Raw genomic sequence first — 16,962 nt, 5'->3', positions numbered from 1 at the left:
GAGGCAAGCAAACAGTGCTGGGTGCACAAAATAACGCTGGGTGCAAGTGCAGCCCATGCTCACCAACAGGTGCACCTTAGGTTTCTGACCAGCTCCTTTTATTGCCTCGGCTAGTCCTTCTTGCACTCTGGCTCCATGGTTGGTTGTCACCAGGGGTCTTCTCTCTTTCTCATTGGTGGATGAAGAGTTCCTTCTTCCTCAGTGTCAGTTTCTTCGTGTGTAGACTCCAGGTTGTTACTAAGGGGTCTTTTCTACCCGGCTCCACCCCCCTTCCCCCGTGGCGACCATCTCGGGGAAGGTCACCTTCTCCTTCACGTTACTCCCCCACCTTTCCTATACATGTGCAAATGGTACAAAACAAGTTCCACAACTTTTTACATAAAACTTAACTATCTTTTCATTTTCTTCAGAGCCCATGCCTTATTTGGTTATATCTGTAAACATCAGCACGAATCACAACTGCATTTCTTCCAACAGTCCTGGCTCACTGGGGAGGTCCCATATGGTTGGAAATTGGCAAATGTTACCTGTGAGAAATGCAGTTGTGATTCGTGCTAAGATGTTTAATGTTTACAGATATAACCAAATGAGGCACGGGCTCTGAACCTGGAAAAAGGAAAAGGTGGTTAAGCTCCATGAAACTTGTATATGAAGTTATATTGACAGAGGGAACTGTTATAAATGAAGACGAGTCTTTGAGCCAATTAATTAATTTTATTAAGCAAGCCAATTTAAAGCAAGCAGTAATTAGGCAAAACAGCGCTGGGTGACCGGGGGAAGCTCAGTTCCACCAACAGCACAAAACTCAACTTTTCGTATGTGCTTATATATGTTATATACTTGTTCACGCGCTGGGACACCCTGACGAGTTAGCTCCTGGTTGGCTAGTCGACAGTGAAAGATGTTGCTGGATGTCCCTTGGTGTTTCTGCCTCTGGAGTTCTGTTATCTGTTGCACCATTCGGGCGCTCTGTTATCTGTTGCACCATCCGGCCATTGGCTTGGTTGGGGCCCGGCATCCGGCCGTTGGCTTAGCTACTATTAAAAGTTGGGGTTTTTTTTACAGAATATAATTAAACTTGCACAAGCGCAATTACTTCTTACAACGATATGCATAATATGATTGAACCCTACTCGATTTGTTCAACAACCTTGACCATTATCTATTACAATTCCCCCCTTTCCTTTTGACCATCTATTTGTTGATCAAATCGAGTTACCGCTTCTTGGGCTAATAAGGTCATTTCAGCTTCTTCATCAGTACCATATCTTTGTAGCAGCATAAGGTGTACCTGCTCTACACGGCTTTTAACTAGTCCAATAAGTCGATTTAGGATACAGGGTCCAAAGGTTAGGGTAAGTAATAATATTATCAAGGGTCCAGCTACTGTGGATAGCAATGTAGTTAGCCATGGGGACTGAGTAAACCAAGACTCGTACCACCCTTTTGCAGCTTCTCTTTCCCTTTTTCTCTGTTCCAGTCTCTCCCTTAATTTTGCCATCGAGTCTCGGACTACCCCTGTGTGATCTGCATAAAAACAACACTCTTCCTTCAAGGCTGCGCATAGTCCCCCTTGCTGTAAGAAAAGGAGATCCATCCCTCTCCTGTTTTGTAACACCACTTCAGATAGTGAGGTTAGAGATCTCTAAGGCGGTTATGGAGTTTTCAATTCTCTCTAGGTCCTCATCTATCGCAGTCTTCAAGGAATTGAATCCTTGATTTTGTTGAACAAGTGAAGCTATCCCTGTTCCTGCTCCAGCTACCCCTAACCCTAGCAACGTGGCTATAGTAATAGCCGTAATGGGTTCTCGCTTGGTACGATGGAGCCCTGTATCCCAAATATCATACATCACATCTTCTTGATGATATAATATCCTTGGAATAATGGTAACTGACATGCAATACTCTCGGGAACTGTTAAACACTTTTAAAGACACACATGGAGTAAGTCCCGTCCTGGAACATATCCATTTTGTTCCATTCGGGGGAATAATATATCCTGTGGTTTCATTAAGGCTTGGTATGATATTCCCACAAAGTGACCTCTTGGAATTTGGTACTTTACTTATACAAGTCCCTATCCCAGTTACATGTTGCATAGTTATCCCTCTTTTCTGCTTTTCCCAAAGACACTGAATAGGCGCAGACTCCTTGCTTGTGGTATACAGACGATTATCCCCTATAGCTTCATAAAAAGGTGGATTAACATTATAACACAACCAGCAACCAGTGGTTAGGTTGGGTTGAGTATAGTTTAGGGTTTGATAAGTAGCCTGGATAATTTCCCATAGAGGATTCAAAGATTCTGAGGCTTCAGTATTCAGAGATTTCAAGGCTTCAGTGACAGTTTCCTCTCTTACTATTATATTCTCTTTTTCTACTGTCTTTGTTTCCCTACCTAGAGGGGGAGGAGATTTTACTACTGGATTGAGACCTATTGCTCGAAAGGTCGGTTTAACTTCTCCCTTCTTTATGATAAACATGCCTCCTCTGTCATCACCCGGTTCATAATACCGCATTCCCCAGGTTTTTCCAACAAGCCCTCCATTATGTTCAGGATTTGTTATGTTCATGACTATGTATTTACAGTTGCCATCAGGTTCTAGTTTCCCACGGCGAGCCAATTGCATCCCGCCTCCGAGTCCCTTAGGGGAAATGCATCCTGGAGGTCCCCATTCAACCTTTAAAAACTTATCCACATTGGCCTGAGGAATCTGCCAATTTGAGGCAATTGTTTCACACCCCCAGTAAGCGCAATAATAGTGTCCTGGGGTATTACAAAATGAGGGCCCTGTGCTAGGGCACATATAAAACCCCATTTCGTTAAGGCATGGCTTAACCTGAACTAATTGGCATAAGGTTGGAGTAAAAGAGGGTGACCCTGATGTGGTTTGTTGTTGTATTATCGTTTGGTCCTCCCATCGATAGAGGGTCCATTTAAAAGGTTGATGGGAACTCCCTTGGTTTATTGCTATTATTACCGGTAAGGTAAGGAGGATTAGGGAGAGCGACCCAGCCCTTAGTTGGCTGAAAATCAGCCAGTGGAGGTTCATTTTGTTGAGGGTTGTTCTGCTTAATGGAGCTGCTTTATTTTAGAAGTTTTCGGAGGCACTTGCCAATCCCCACAAGGATACCCCTCTGCCTTGCCCTGGGCCTACTCTGTTGCTTCAGAGTAGCTGGGTAAGTTATCTTCTCGGCAGCAGTTGTAGTCTTCAGGGAACTGCCTCCTGAATTCTGTTCTTGTTCTGCCACAACCCACTTTCTAATACTCAACCCAATAGGGCTATTTTCGAATACAAGGTTTTGGCCACTGTCCCGAATCCTCACAGGGTTTGGAACACTTCCTGTATCTTTTCTTACCAAAACGCTTCTTACACTTCCTCTTGGTTATTTCCCAAATGTCTGGGCTTACAGTCCAAACAGAGGGTACCTGAATAGTTTTATTACACTCTATATCCCTAACTATAAGTTCTTCCTCTAATTGTGCAACAGTTTTGTACCAATCTCTTCTACAGTATTCATAACTAGGATCCGTGCTATGTTCTCGTCCAGTGATTATTAATATCCTAATGGTATCTAAGGTTTTTCCCCAACACTCATTACACCATCGTTCAACATAAGGAAACTTTTTCCACTGCTGTATCCCGCACCCGTTACACACGCAACATACCCACGGATTGCATTGCTTACATACAGGACATACGATGTGCGACTTCTATAATTCCTTACAATTGTCCATAAAAAGCCTGGTATCCAGGGCTATGCGTCACGTGTCTGTTTCCTCTTGAAGGTCAGCTTCAACTCATCCGGTTTCCCGGTGACTTCCCAGTCTGTGTGCAGAATAGGACCCTTTACTCGCCTAGGTGTGTCCAACCTCTTTCCGCGGTGCAGACTGCGGTATCTGTGGTGAGTAAAACAAGGAAAGGTCCCTCCCAGAGAGGGGTTAACGATGATTCCTTCCATGTTTTTATGAGTACTTGATCTCCTGGTTTAATACTATGTATTACTATATATAAAGGTGGTCTTTGAACCACCAGGCCTCACTTTAACAGTTCTTGCCTCCTTTTCATGAGCTCTATAAGGTATTCTTGTAACATCTTTTCTTCCACTTTAGGGTGTTCTATTGGTTTCTCCAAATCATAGGGCACTCCATATAACATTTCAAAGGAGGAAAGTCCTGTATCAGCCCTCGGTTGTGTCCTTATGTTCAAGAGGGCTAAGGGGAGGCACTTCACCCAGCTCATTTTGGTCTCTATCATTAATTTGGTTAGGTGCTTTTTAATTTCTCCGTTCATTCTTTCAACTTTCCCTGAACTCTGGGGGTGCCAAGGAGTGTGATACTCCCATTTGGTTCCCAGAGCTTCTAATGTTTCTCTAATTATTTTGGAAGTAAAATGGGGCCCTCTGTCCGAATCGATAACTGACATGATCCCATATCTAGGTATGATATGCTCTAATAATATTTTTACTACCGTCCTTGCAGTGGCCCGAGCTACCGGAAAGGCTTCGACAAAGTGAGTTAGGTGATCAACCAAAACTAGGAGATACTTATATCTGCCTACCTTCGGTAACTCCGTAAAGTCTACCTGAATCCTTTCGAATGGCTTCTTGGCTAGTTGCCTCCCCCCAGAGACTTTCCCTAAGGCGCTGTTTATTTATCTTTTGACATGTTAAACATTCTCCAACGATTCTTTTTGCTAGATCATACACTCCCAGGGCCATATATTTATTAGCGAATTGATCTACCAGAGCCTGTACTCCCCAATGGGTTTGTCTATGAAACTCTCTCAAGACTCGCCAAGCTACTCCTTTCGGGAGCATTTCCCTCTCGTCAGGTAGCCACCACTTTCCTTCTCGTTCAATTACTCCCATTTGCTCCAATTTTTCCTTTTCCTGATTTGTAAATCTCATAGCATACTTAGTTTGTACAGGATCCTGTTCGACTGCTTTTATTACCAGTAACGCAGCTTTCTTAGCTTCCTCATCTGCTAAATTGTTCCCTCTTATTTGCGTGGAGGTTCCCTTTCGATGGCCCTTTACATAAACTACCGCAATTTGTTTGAGCCCTCTTAATGCCTCCAAAGTTTGCTTTATTAAGGTCTCATGTATTAATCCTTTACCTTGAGAATTCATTAGGCCCCTCTCTTCCCAAATTTTTCCGAACGTGTGAACTACCCCAAATGCATATTTAGAATCCGTAAATATTGTTCCTCTCTTATCTTTTAACAACTGTAATGCCCTCAATACTGCGAATAGTTCGCAGACTTGTGCCGACCAACTTATGTTAAGGGGACCCGATTCTTTAATTGTCCAACTGTTCCCGTCTATTATAGCGTATCCTGACTTCCTTTTCCTGTCCACTACCCGCGATGATCCATCTACAAACAATTTTTCTCCACATAACAACTCCTCTTCCTCTAAATCCTCCCTTATCTTGGTTTGATATTCTATTACCCTGATACAATCATGGGAAGGAGATTCACTCGGTTCCCCATACAAAAATTGGGCTGGATTCTGTAAATTAGTGGTTTCAAGCTCTAACTTAGGAGAGTGCAATAGGATTCCTTCATATTTCAGTAACCTAGCATCCGTAATCCATTTGTCAGCTTTCTGCTGTAATACCCCTCGTATATTATGAGGGGTGTATACCTTTAATTCTCCTCCCATAGTTATTTTCCTGACTCCTTCGACTAAGAGAGCAGTAGCAACTATAGCCTGTAAACAGGTAGGCCAGCCGCGACTAACTGGATCTAATAATTTGGAATAATATCCTACGGGTTTTTTTTTACTTGTCAATCTTCCAATTTTTCTAACTTCTTTCTAATATCCGGCCATGACTTCGCCACAAAGTTTTTAAAAGAGCTTGCCCAACCGGTGTCGTAGGGTCTATCCCGGAGTAAAGCTGCAAGCTCTTTCTTAATCTTTCTAACCATTCTGTGGGAGTCTCATCTTTCTTTTGTTGTTCATTAAAGGCTTTATTTATGTTCTGCCCTCGAGGGACCGATTCCTTAATCTCTTGTACGATTATAGTGCGGAGATCTCCTATATGGCCCCTGTGTTCCGGGTTTTGATTATCCCAATTAGGGCGCTGCTGGGGCCAAATAATGTCAGCACCTGGCCCTTGTTGGTGTTGTTGGTTCCAGACTCTCATCCCAGCCCTCCGAATCATCTCCCGCTCTTCCGCGGTAAATAGTATCCCTAAAATAGCTTGCAGTTCATCCCAGGTATATAGGTTAGGTCCTAGAAACTGGTCTATCCTTTCCGAAACTCCTAAGGAATCCTCTAACAAACTCTCCATTTCCTTCTTAAATTCTCTTACATCCCCCGAGTTTAGAGGCACTGACACAAATCCCACCCCGAGTTGTGGACCTCCCATCGCTATTTCTCGTAATGGGTATAGCCCTGTTTCTGATGATGCTTGTTGTCCTGTTCCTGATGTTGTTTGCTGTCTAGCTTGACTCCTCGTGAGTCTTTGGGTCCCTCTAACTGACCCCGAAGAATCGGAATCCTCCTCAGGAGCCGAAGGCATAGGGGGAGAGGGGGGTCTTGGATTTGCTACTGGCGGGGGATCATAGGGAGGGGGAGGGGGTGGAGGTTCCTCAGGGACCCTCTTTTTGCGGCCAGATTTCTTTTCACCTAAGGCGAAAATCCCAGCGCGAGTAGCAGAAGGTAGCCAACAACGCGCATACTCGCTCTCCTCAGGATTAAAGGGCTCCTTATCATTTACATAAAGATTTAGGGCCTGACAAATCCAATTCTCATACGACCCAAAAATTGGCCAAAATAAATGATCTGGTCTAATCTGCTGGTTTCCCCAGACATACATACAATAATATACCATTTTCTCTTTACTCTTGTTTCTCGTGCAAAATGCATCTTCCCAATTTTTGAGCATAAGGCCCAATGGGGAATCTCGGGGAATATCCGGTGACCTCTCCTTGAGTCCCTTCCCCATGGGATCAGAAGGCTTGCTCTTCCTCTGTCCCATCTTCTGGAGTGCCTTCTTTCACACACACACACGCACCCCTCGTTCGTGGCTCACGCCCTCGCGGACAATGAGAACCGCACTACTAGAGAGTCCCGCCCTGCCTTACGGCAGGGTCCACACTCGCTTTGCTTCCTCCCCAAAAGGGGGGGGCGTCTCGTTCAAGCACACTCCAGGAAACCCACCCCAACTGAACGGAATAGCTTTCTATACTTACCCTCCCTGGGGTCTTCGTCCGGTTCTTCGTGCACAAAGTTTTACGGGGCTTAATTCTTTTGCCTAATTACCTGAATTTAGGGTTCGGAGGTTAAGGTTTCAGGGCGATCCTTCGTCCACTCCAGGGCCATCTGAAACTGGGACGGGGCGCCTCCCTGAAGTTTAGAAGTCCCTCCAAGAAATCCTTAATCCGAGTCATGGCACCAAAATTTGTTATAAATGAAGACGAGTCTTTGAGCCAATTAATTAATTTTATTAAGCAAGCCAATTTAAAGCAAGCAGTAATTAGGCAAAACAGCGCTGGGTGACCGGGGGAAGCTCAGTTCCACCAACGGCACAAAACTCAACTTTTCGTATGTGCTTATATATGTTATACACTTGTTCACGCGCTGGGACACCCTGACGAGTTAGCTCCTGGTTGGCTAGTCGACAGTGAAAGATGTTGCTGGGTGTCCCTTGGTGTTTCTGCCTCTGGAGTTCTGTTATCTGTTGCACCATTCGGGCGCTCTGTTATCTGTTGCACCATTCGGGCGCTCTGTTATCTGTTGCACCATCCGGCCATTGGCTTGGTTGGGGCCCGGCATTCGGCTGTTGGCTTAGCTACTATTAAAAGTTGGGGTTTTTTTTACAGAATATAATTAAACTTGCACAAGCGCAATTACTTCTTACAACGATATGCATAATATGATTGAACCCTACTCGATTTGTTCAACAACCTTGACCATTATCTATTACAGAACTAACATTTTAAGGGTTAACTAAAACTTATAATGGGTGCCTACTAACGAACTAACACTTTAAGGCTTAGTCACACAATAAATGCTTAGTTTAGAGCTTTATGTTAAGAAGAACAGAACCCCATCGAATGCCAAGATAAGAAGTTTTACTGCACCTAGCGGTAAACTTGAGGAGACAAGATAACGAAGATTTACAGCAAAAGGGGGGCACCAGTCTGGTTTCAGTCAACTTGGCAGCTTGGGTTCCAGCCAATTCAACATAATGAGCCAAAGGTAAGAAGTTCACTGTGCCGAAGCTGAAGGAGCCTTCATCCAAAGACCCCCAAAGACCCCTCCTCAAGACCACCAGATGGCACTGCGCAGGCGCAACAGGGCAGGGTCTATGGAAATGGTTATCTGAGACTCATTTTAATAAGAAGCGGGGAAAGGTTATGAATATGAATAGGCGTTCCTGGGGTCATTATGAATATGTAACACCTTACTGTATTTAAGCACACTTCTTATTGTTTAAAGGTGTGCATGTTGGGCAGAGCGAATCCCCGCGCACCCAGCGCTGTTTTGCTTATGCTCTAATGAACACGTGTTTAAGGAATACAAGGAATTGAATTAAACGTTATTTATCCATAGAAAAAGCATAAGTTATTTATTTCATACCCTAATCCACAAAAAGGGCTGCAAAGCTGACCCTGGCAACTCCAGGCCTGTCAGCCTGACCTCGGTGCCTGGCAGGGTTATGGAGCAGATCATCCTGAATGCAATCACACAGCACCTTCAGGATGGACAAGGGATCAGACCCAGCCAGCATGGGTTTAGGAGGGGCAGGTCCTGTCTGGCCAACCTGATCTCCTTTTATGATCAGGTGACTCACCTGGTGGATGAGGGGAAAGCCGTGGATGTGGTCTATCTGGACTTCAGCAAGGCCTTTGACACTGTCTCCCATAATATACTCCTGCAAAAGCTGGTAGCCCGTGGCTTGGACAAGTGCACTCTACGCTGGGTTAAGAACTGGCTGGAGGGCCGGGCCCAGAGAGTGCTGGTGAATGGGGCTGCATCCAGCTGGCGGCCAGTCACTAGTGGTGTCCCCAGGGATCAGTGTTGGGTCCAGTCCTGTTTAACATCTTTATTGACGATTTAGATGAGGGGATTGAGACTGTCATCAGCAAATTTGCTGATGACACCAAGTTGGGAGGGAGTGTCGACCTGCTGGAAGGCAGGAGGGCTCTGCAGAGGGATCTGGAGAGACTGGAAAAATGGGCCAATTCCAATGGGATGAAGTTCAACAAGGCCAAGTGCCGGGTGCTGCACTTTGGCCACAACAACCCCCTGCAGTGCTCCAGGCTGGGCGCAGAGTGGCTGGAGAGCAGTCAGACAGAAAGGGACCTGGGGGTACTAATTGACAGGAAGCTCAACATGAGCATTCAGTGTGCCCAGGTGGCCAAGAAGGCCAATGGTGTCCTGTCCTGTATCAAAAATAGCGTGGTCAGCAGGACAAGGGCAGTGATCCTTCCCCTGTGTTCTGCATTGGGGAGGCCACACCTAGAGTATTGTGTTCAGTTCTGGGCCCCTCAGTTCAGGAAAGATATTGAAGTGCTGGAGTGGGTCCAGCGAAGAGCAAGAAGACTGGGGAAGGGACTTGAGCACAACACCTATGGGGAGAGGCTGAGGGAACTGGGCTTATTTAGTCTGAAGAAGAGGAGGCTTAGAGGTGACCTCATCACTCTCTAGAACTACCTGAAGGGCAGTTCTAGCCAGGTGGGGATTGGGCTCTTCTCCCAGGCAGTCAGCAATAGGACAAGGGGCCATGGGCTTCAACTCTGCCAGGGGAAATTTAGGCTGGATATTAGAAAGAAATTCTTTACGGAGAGAGTGATCAGGCATTGGAATGGCTGCCCAGGGAGGCGGTGGACTCGCTGTCCCTGGAGGTTTTTGAATTGAGATTAGACACGGCACTTAGTGCCATGATCTAGTCAATGGACCGAAGTTGGACCAAAGGTTGGACTTGATGATCTCTGAGGTCTTTTCCAACCCAGTCGATTTTGTGATTCTGTGATTCCGTGTGATTCTGTGATAACACACAGGTCACAGTAAACTTGCTGAAGTCTGCAAGATGCTTTCCTCATTAACCTGTTTTCTTTGTGGGTATCTGTTTAAGCATGTTGTAGTTTTAGTAGGTCTTTGTTGTGTGGTACAGTGAGTTCACAGACTGTTAAATTATGAGAATCCATGGATTCAAAATGTGCATTTTGTGATAATACAGAAGATCATGAGTAATTTAGTTCTTTACCGCATGAATGTGATGGTAAAATTGTGTGTGTAGTAGCTGTTACTTTTCTTTCTAGCATGCTAGCTTTATTCTGGCATTCAGACTTGCGCAACTCTGTGATAGGATGTGTCTCATCGCAATGTACTAAATTTGGCTCTTTTGTATGCACACCAATTAAAGAACCCTGGTTTTGGGATAACAGTTGTAGCACACCAGATGAGACACTAATAAAAGCCTTGCCCAGTCCAGCTTGCTATAAACTTGAGCAGATGAGATAACGAAGATTTACAGCAAAAGGGGGGCACCAGTCTGGTTTCAATCGACTTGGCAGCTTGGATTCCAGCCAATTCAACATAATGAGCCAAAGGTAAAAAGTTCACTGTGACAAAACTGAAGGAGCCTTCATCCAAAGACCCCCAAAGACCCCTCCTCAAGACCACCAGATGGCACTGCGCAGGCGCAACAGGGCAGGGTCAAGGAGGAGACTATGGAAATGATTACCTGGGACTCATTTTAATAAGAAGCGGGAAAGGTTATGAATATGTATAGGCGTTCCTGGGTTTATTATGCATATGTAACACCTTACTGTATTTAAACACGCTTCTTATTGTTAGAAGGGGTGCATGTATGGTGGAATGATCCCCCTTGCGCCCAACGTCGAAATAAACATATCTGCTTTATAACCTTGCGAGTTGTAAAGTTTTATGACTTTATAGGTTGTAAAGTTGTTTCTGCGCGTCACAAACCAGCATGTGCAATCATGACTAGCAAAACACACATGGTTTCAATTTCTTACCACAATAAGCCCTACAAGGACCTAAAACAATCTCTGATGCAGTTACAGCTTCTGCACTTTAGCTCTGACATGAAATACAATTCCCATACATATCTGCTTGCATGCACTGGGTTTTCCTCCAATATTTGTATGACTACATTGAACAGTGGGGCTGCAAAATGAAGCACTCTAGTAGTACCAGAATTAATGCCACATTCATCTACCACTTTTTTTGGTAATGAATATACACTGGAAGGTCAGCATTTCTCCCTAAGGATCTTGCTTCATGCAACAAGAGGGCAGCCAGACACTTATCATGACAAGATGAGAACCATCAAGGTTGCATGACTCAAGGATCCCACCACTGAAAACAGGAACTTCCTATTATAGTCAAATCAATTCCTTGTATAAGCCTCAAGCTGCTCACTGTTCCTGGTTCTTCTGTCAATCCATTGCTATTTTTCAATCTTAACATTCGCTATTTATTTTCCTAGAGATATTTAAGTGACTGCAGTTGCCAAGACAACCACTTCATCAACACCAGCACCTCAGCTCATTTATCTTGGGCTTCCCTTCAGTTCACCATGACTTCTAGGAAATCAGCTGCCAGAAACAGTCATTTTGAAATTTGGCTGCTTTAAAAAAAATAAAATAAAAATTAAAAAAACAAAAAACAAACAAAAAAACCCCCAACCAACAAACTTTCAGTAGCCTTTGAGATCTTCTGTCTTAAGAATCCCAAGTTCCTTTCATATGAACAGATTATTTTTTTAGTTATATCCTCAATAGTGAGGTTTTCTGTAAAGCTTAAATTCCAGGGCACTGAGGCAATGAAGTGGAAGATGCAATCACAGAGGCATACATCCAAACCAGGTTTACACACACCTGTGCTGTTGGTTTCAATAACTCACTGAGGTCTCCTATTTTTGCTTTTTGTTCCCAAGAGAGAGTGACTCAATATTTGTTATAATACTTTTCAAACTCAGGTATGCCTTGAAATGCACACCCATTTAGGTGTCTTTTTTAACAAAAGATCATAGAACTTCCATAAAGAAATTAATAAGTGGATAACCCCCATAGCTGTATACATGTTTTAACTAAGCAAGGCTTAAGCTGTCAGGCTCTTCTGTCATGGCAGCCATGAAACCTGGTAGCCAATTCAGTTGAGCTCTGCAGGCAGCTAAGTCCTGAGGAGACACAATATAGTTTCTAGGAGTTTCACAATAATAAAAGCAGGGAAATAAGACCCTGCATAGCATTTCCCTTACTCCAATTCATCTATGTTAGGACCCCCCCCCCAAAAAAAAACCTTCAATCACAACATGAGCTTTGATCAGAATTTACATCTTATAAAATATGGGATAAGCCAACAGAAACAGTTAAACCAGGTTTGGTTAAGTTCTACCACCAAAACAGCTACCAGCATCTTTGTACTATCAGCACTTGAAGCCATTCGAGATCAGTTTTCCAAGTTTATGTCTACATGGCCCTCACTGCTGTGACTTACACACAGATTTACAGCTGCAACTGTACTAGCTTTGCATCCATTAGCACAGATACTGGTAGCAGTCTAACCATGGCAATGTGGGATTAAGCATGAGCTGCCAAACCAACTCATAAGCTGGGTCAATTTACAACTGGTGTTAAATATCATGCTGTTGCTACCAGACTACTGTTGTGCTTGAGACAGGTCAAATGTGCCATTGCTGCAATTACTTAAACACTGTAAAATAATCTCATCAATTTAGTACTGTGAACCTTGGTAGTTTGTCGTGGTTGACACAGTGTCATTGGAGAAAGCCCCAAGTAGTCTTTTCACTGTACCTATTAGTACAAGGTTAACAAAACTAGAGCAGGAAAAGACTATATTCTTCCTGAAACTCAAACTCTACATGGCAATCACATTAAGCTGTGACCAAACATTATTTTAGCAATATAGTATTATACAACAGCATTTATCAATGCATTCATAATTAAAGCCTCTGGCAGTTAGAAACACCAGCTTTCCTTATAAAAGGAAAGGTACCTGCAGGTCAGTTGTGCTGCAGCTTTCTATTTAAAGTGCTTGTTAAGTGTAGAATTTGGCTTCCTGCCCATATGTTTTAAGCTCAGTGTTGTGGCATAGCCTGGGTAATTACACTTCAGGTGACAAGCACAGAACTCAGAAGCATGTCAATAGTATACTTTAAACCTCAACTTACCAGAACTAAATCTTGCTCTGCAAAGGTGCCAGCTCCACAAAGTGCCATGCCAGGCCATTTCCCTGGCCGTGCTAGAAAGCTGTAAGCCATTTCACACTTCCACACTTGACATCAAATCCCGGATGCTGGTTTTGCTATGCTGAGAGGCTTTATTTTGAACCTAATCTTCAAAGCACAGGAGGGTAAGACCTGGGGTGGCTGTAGTAGAAGAGCACAGGAGCTAGAGCAATTAAGACAGTACAAGAAAGAAATCCCAGAGGTGGGAGGTAAAAAAGCTGGGTAGCTCCAAAATCAGTGCAGAACCCTCAGACATTTCAAAGTTAGGTAGTCAAGGCATAGCTTTGCCTCTTCCAACAAAAAGTTAACCCAGATTCTCCCCAATACTCTTTCTCAGGATTTGTGAAGCCTGCACAGCATATGTCTCCTCCAGCAAGCCTACATACCCCATGAGGGTATGCTCATGCTCTTAGAGAGCATGCAGCTTCCTCTCAGACAAAAATTTGTGCAGAAGAGCATGACTTGTCAGTACAGTAGGATCTGTGCTGAGGTGCTTCAGGAAACTGCTCAGGTTTTTATTTTTAAAAACCAAGAATAAGCAGAAGTTCTTATTCTAAAAATGTTTGCTTTTTTCCTTAAGCAGCCTGAAAGCTATTCACTTGACAATTTCTTCAGGTATTCCAAATTTAAATACTGTACTTGTAAACATACAAGTTGAATTTGTTTTGGAAGAAAGCTTTCCCATGTGCTCTATATAAAAAGCAAACCAATTCCTACCTACAGATTTAGTTAACTATGCTATTATAAGATATACCCATTTTACATAAAAATGTTTATTTATCCAGGGTCATGCATATGATTTCATTAAAGACAGAAGACTTCTAGTCTCTATCCTGTTCACTAAATTGTACTGCCTCCTAATGTTGTCAAAGAATGTTTTGGCCCTACCTTACATTCAAAGCAGTACAACCCCCTCAATACTTCTACATGACTCTTCCAATCCTAGCCCCATGTCCTTCAGATGAGTGCCTATTACAGTCACCAACAGATCTAGAACAAGTTATGTATCCTATAAAAGCAGTCTAACTAAACGTAAGTCCCTTCCAAGCATAGGGACTCTCCTTCTCAGTGTCATCATTGTGTTCTTCTGCCATAACACACCTCCTTCATAATTTATTTTTAATAAAAAGATTTAGAATAGACTTTAGATTACAACGATGCAGAAAAACCCCAACACTATTCATACAGAGTTTGTTTCAGGAAACATATTGCATCTATTCTTCTTTCTAGAGTACAGAAGTCACTGCTCTATACTTAACGAGAGAAGGGAAGAAAAACCCCCAAACTTACTCATACCCCCAGCTATGAACTAATGCATGCTGAAGAAAACAGCTATGAGATCACAAATAAATTGGCACATACAAGAGTCAAAGATACAGAACTGATGCAGCCTTCCAACACCTCAACAGGTTTTTTCTATCCACTAACCTCCATTCCAGAGCTTTGTTAGATTTACCTGTTAGAAAGATGGGAGTAAAGGAGTATCCGGAGATGTTAAGGATGAAATGAACTGTTAAAGACATGGCACTTGTTGCTAGAGACTTTGAGAGGATTAAAAGAGCAACGGGAACAGGCAAAGACAGTGGAGGGGGGCGGCTTTCCTGGGCTAGACTTGGAAAAAAAAAAAAAAAAAGTGCACTGTTCTGAACCCCCCTGTTACTAATGATTCTCCAGCACCGTTCAAGTCTGTGTTATCTGACGACTCGGATGAGGGTCCGTGGCATTTTCTTGAAAAGTTAAAAGGAAAAGGAATATGTGTACATCTTGCCCCGAGATCAATTAAAAACCATGAAAGACTCAAGACCTATGAAATGCAACAGCTATAGATCATTTAGAACTGAACAATGGGGATTCATTGAAAGGGGCGTGTATCCCACAACTCTTGGAACAGACACTAACTGACACACCACAACTACAGACACGATAAGTTTCTGAAATCCTGTGGCAGTCAACAGACCTCGCATATCAAGCTATGATAAAGGTGCCTGAAACCAACAAAGCAGCCAAATCATTTATGACTATTAATCAGGGTCCCAAATGAGAATTACATGCAATTTATTGACCATCTTCAAGAGGCCATCAATAAGCAGGCTGAAAACTTAGAAGCTAAGGAAGCACTAGTGTTGAAATTAGCAGTAGAGAATGCTAATATTTGCTATCAACATGTTATCTGCCAGTTTTACAGTACATATTACGTGCTCCTGTGTATTGCCTCTCTGAAAATCAAGCAGCTGGTCAGGAATGTGAGTTAATTGTTTTACTGGTTGTTGTTAGAATTTTTTCTTTGTGGTATAAGTGCACTGTAAAACCTTCTCCCCACTTTTCCCACTCACGCTGCAAGCAGCCCTGTGCTCCCCCCCCTCCCTCCCTCTTTTCATGGTTTTTACTTACGAGATGGGGTCAGGAATGACTGTTTTCAGTCGTGTTCCTAAGAAATCGGTATTGGGAGGTGTTTGAAAACATAGGAAAGCACTTGGAAATATGAGGAAGGAAGATCTTGTGAAATATTATGATCAGTGGTGGCTGCTGTGTACGTTAGATGAATGGGAAAAGTGTCCAGAGAATAGAACCTCGAAGTATAACACTTTGTTGCAATTAATGTTGTTTTTAAGGTGAGAAGAGCAGGACAAAAAAAATCTCTACAAGAGATCATTAGATGATTACAGACAATTTTAGAGGCAGAACGGTTTGAACTTGAAGCTGAGAGAGAGTTAACTGATAACACACAGGTCACAGTAAACTTGCTGAAGTCTGCGAGATGCTTTCCTCATCAACCTGTTTTCTTTGTGGGTATCTGTTTAAGCACGTTGCAGTTTTAGTAGGTCTTTGTTGTGTGGTACAGTGATTTCACAGACTGTTAAATCATGAGAATCCATGGATTCAAAATGTGCGTTTTGTGATAATACAGAAGACCATGAGTAATTTAGTTCTTTACTGCTTGAAGGTGATGGTAAAAACTTGTGTACAGTAGCTGTTATTTTTCTTTCTAGCATGCTAGCTTTATTCCGGTATCCAGACTTGCCCAGTCCAGCTCGCTGCGGCGGTGGGGGAGCAGGTGCCGATTGGGCTCCAGCGCACGCTGACCTGTTTTTTCAGGGAGTCCCAGCGGTGCTTCTACCTGGCTGAGCAGTAAGCAGTTCAAAGGTGCAATGCAAAAATCGAGATATTGTCTCGAATAAGTGTAACTGTGATCCATCTGCATATTTGAACTTGGTATTTGTTTTTCATATCTGAGCTCAGTATTTTAATTTCCATATTCATATTTGGTACCAAAAGAATTTTGTTTGGGTGATAATTACAAAATGGGAACCGATTCCACTGCTAAAATACCACCTTAGGATGCATCCTGATATGTTAGAGTAACTTTTGAGGAAATATTCTGAAAAAAGAAAACTTGAAATGATACTGTACTCAAATGTGGCTTAACTGTGGAATTCTGGGGTTTAGTGCTGTATTGCAATTGATGTTGTTCTGCAGAACTTTGGAAAAAATTGGGTGAAGTATGGTACTGTAAGTTAATTTGCTAATTTTGAGACCAGAAAATAATTTAAATTGTTAAATTCTGATTTGCATTGAAAAAAAAAAAAACCAACAACAAAAAACCCCAAAACCAAACAAAAAACAACAACAACAAAAAAAACAGTAACAAAACAACCCCTAAATGCTATGATGGATGTAAACTTGGTGTTGTATGAGGTTGTATTTAAAAGTTGCTACAATATGAACTG

Source organism: Nesoenas mayeri, assembly GCF_963082525.1.
Source record: "Nesoenas mayeri genome assembly, chromosome: W".
NCBI lineage: Eukaryota > Metazoa > Chordata > Aves > Columbiformes > Columbidae > Nesoenas > Nesoenas mayeri.
This window is presented reverse-complemented; position numbering follows the sequence as displayed.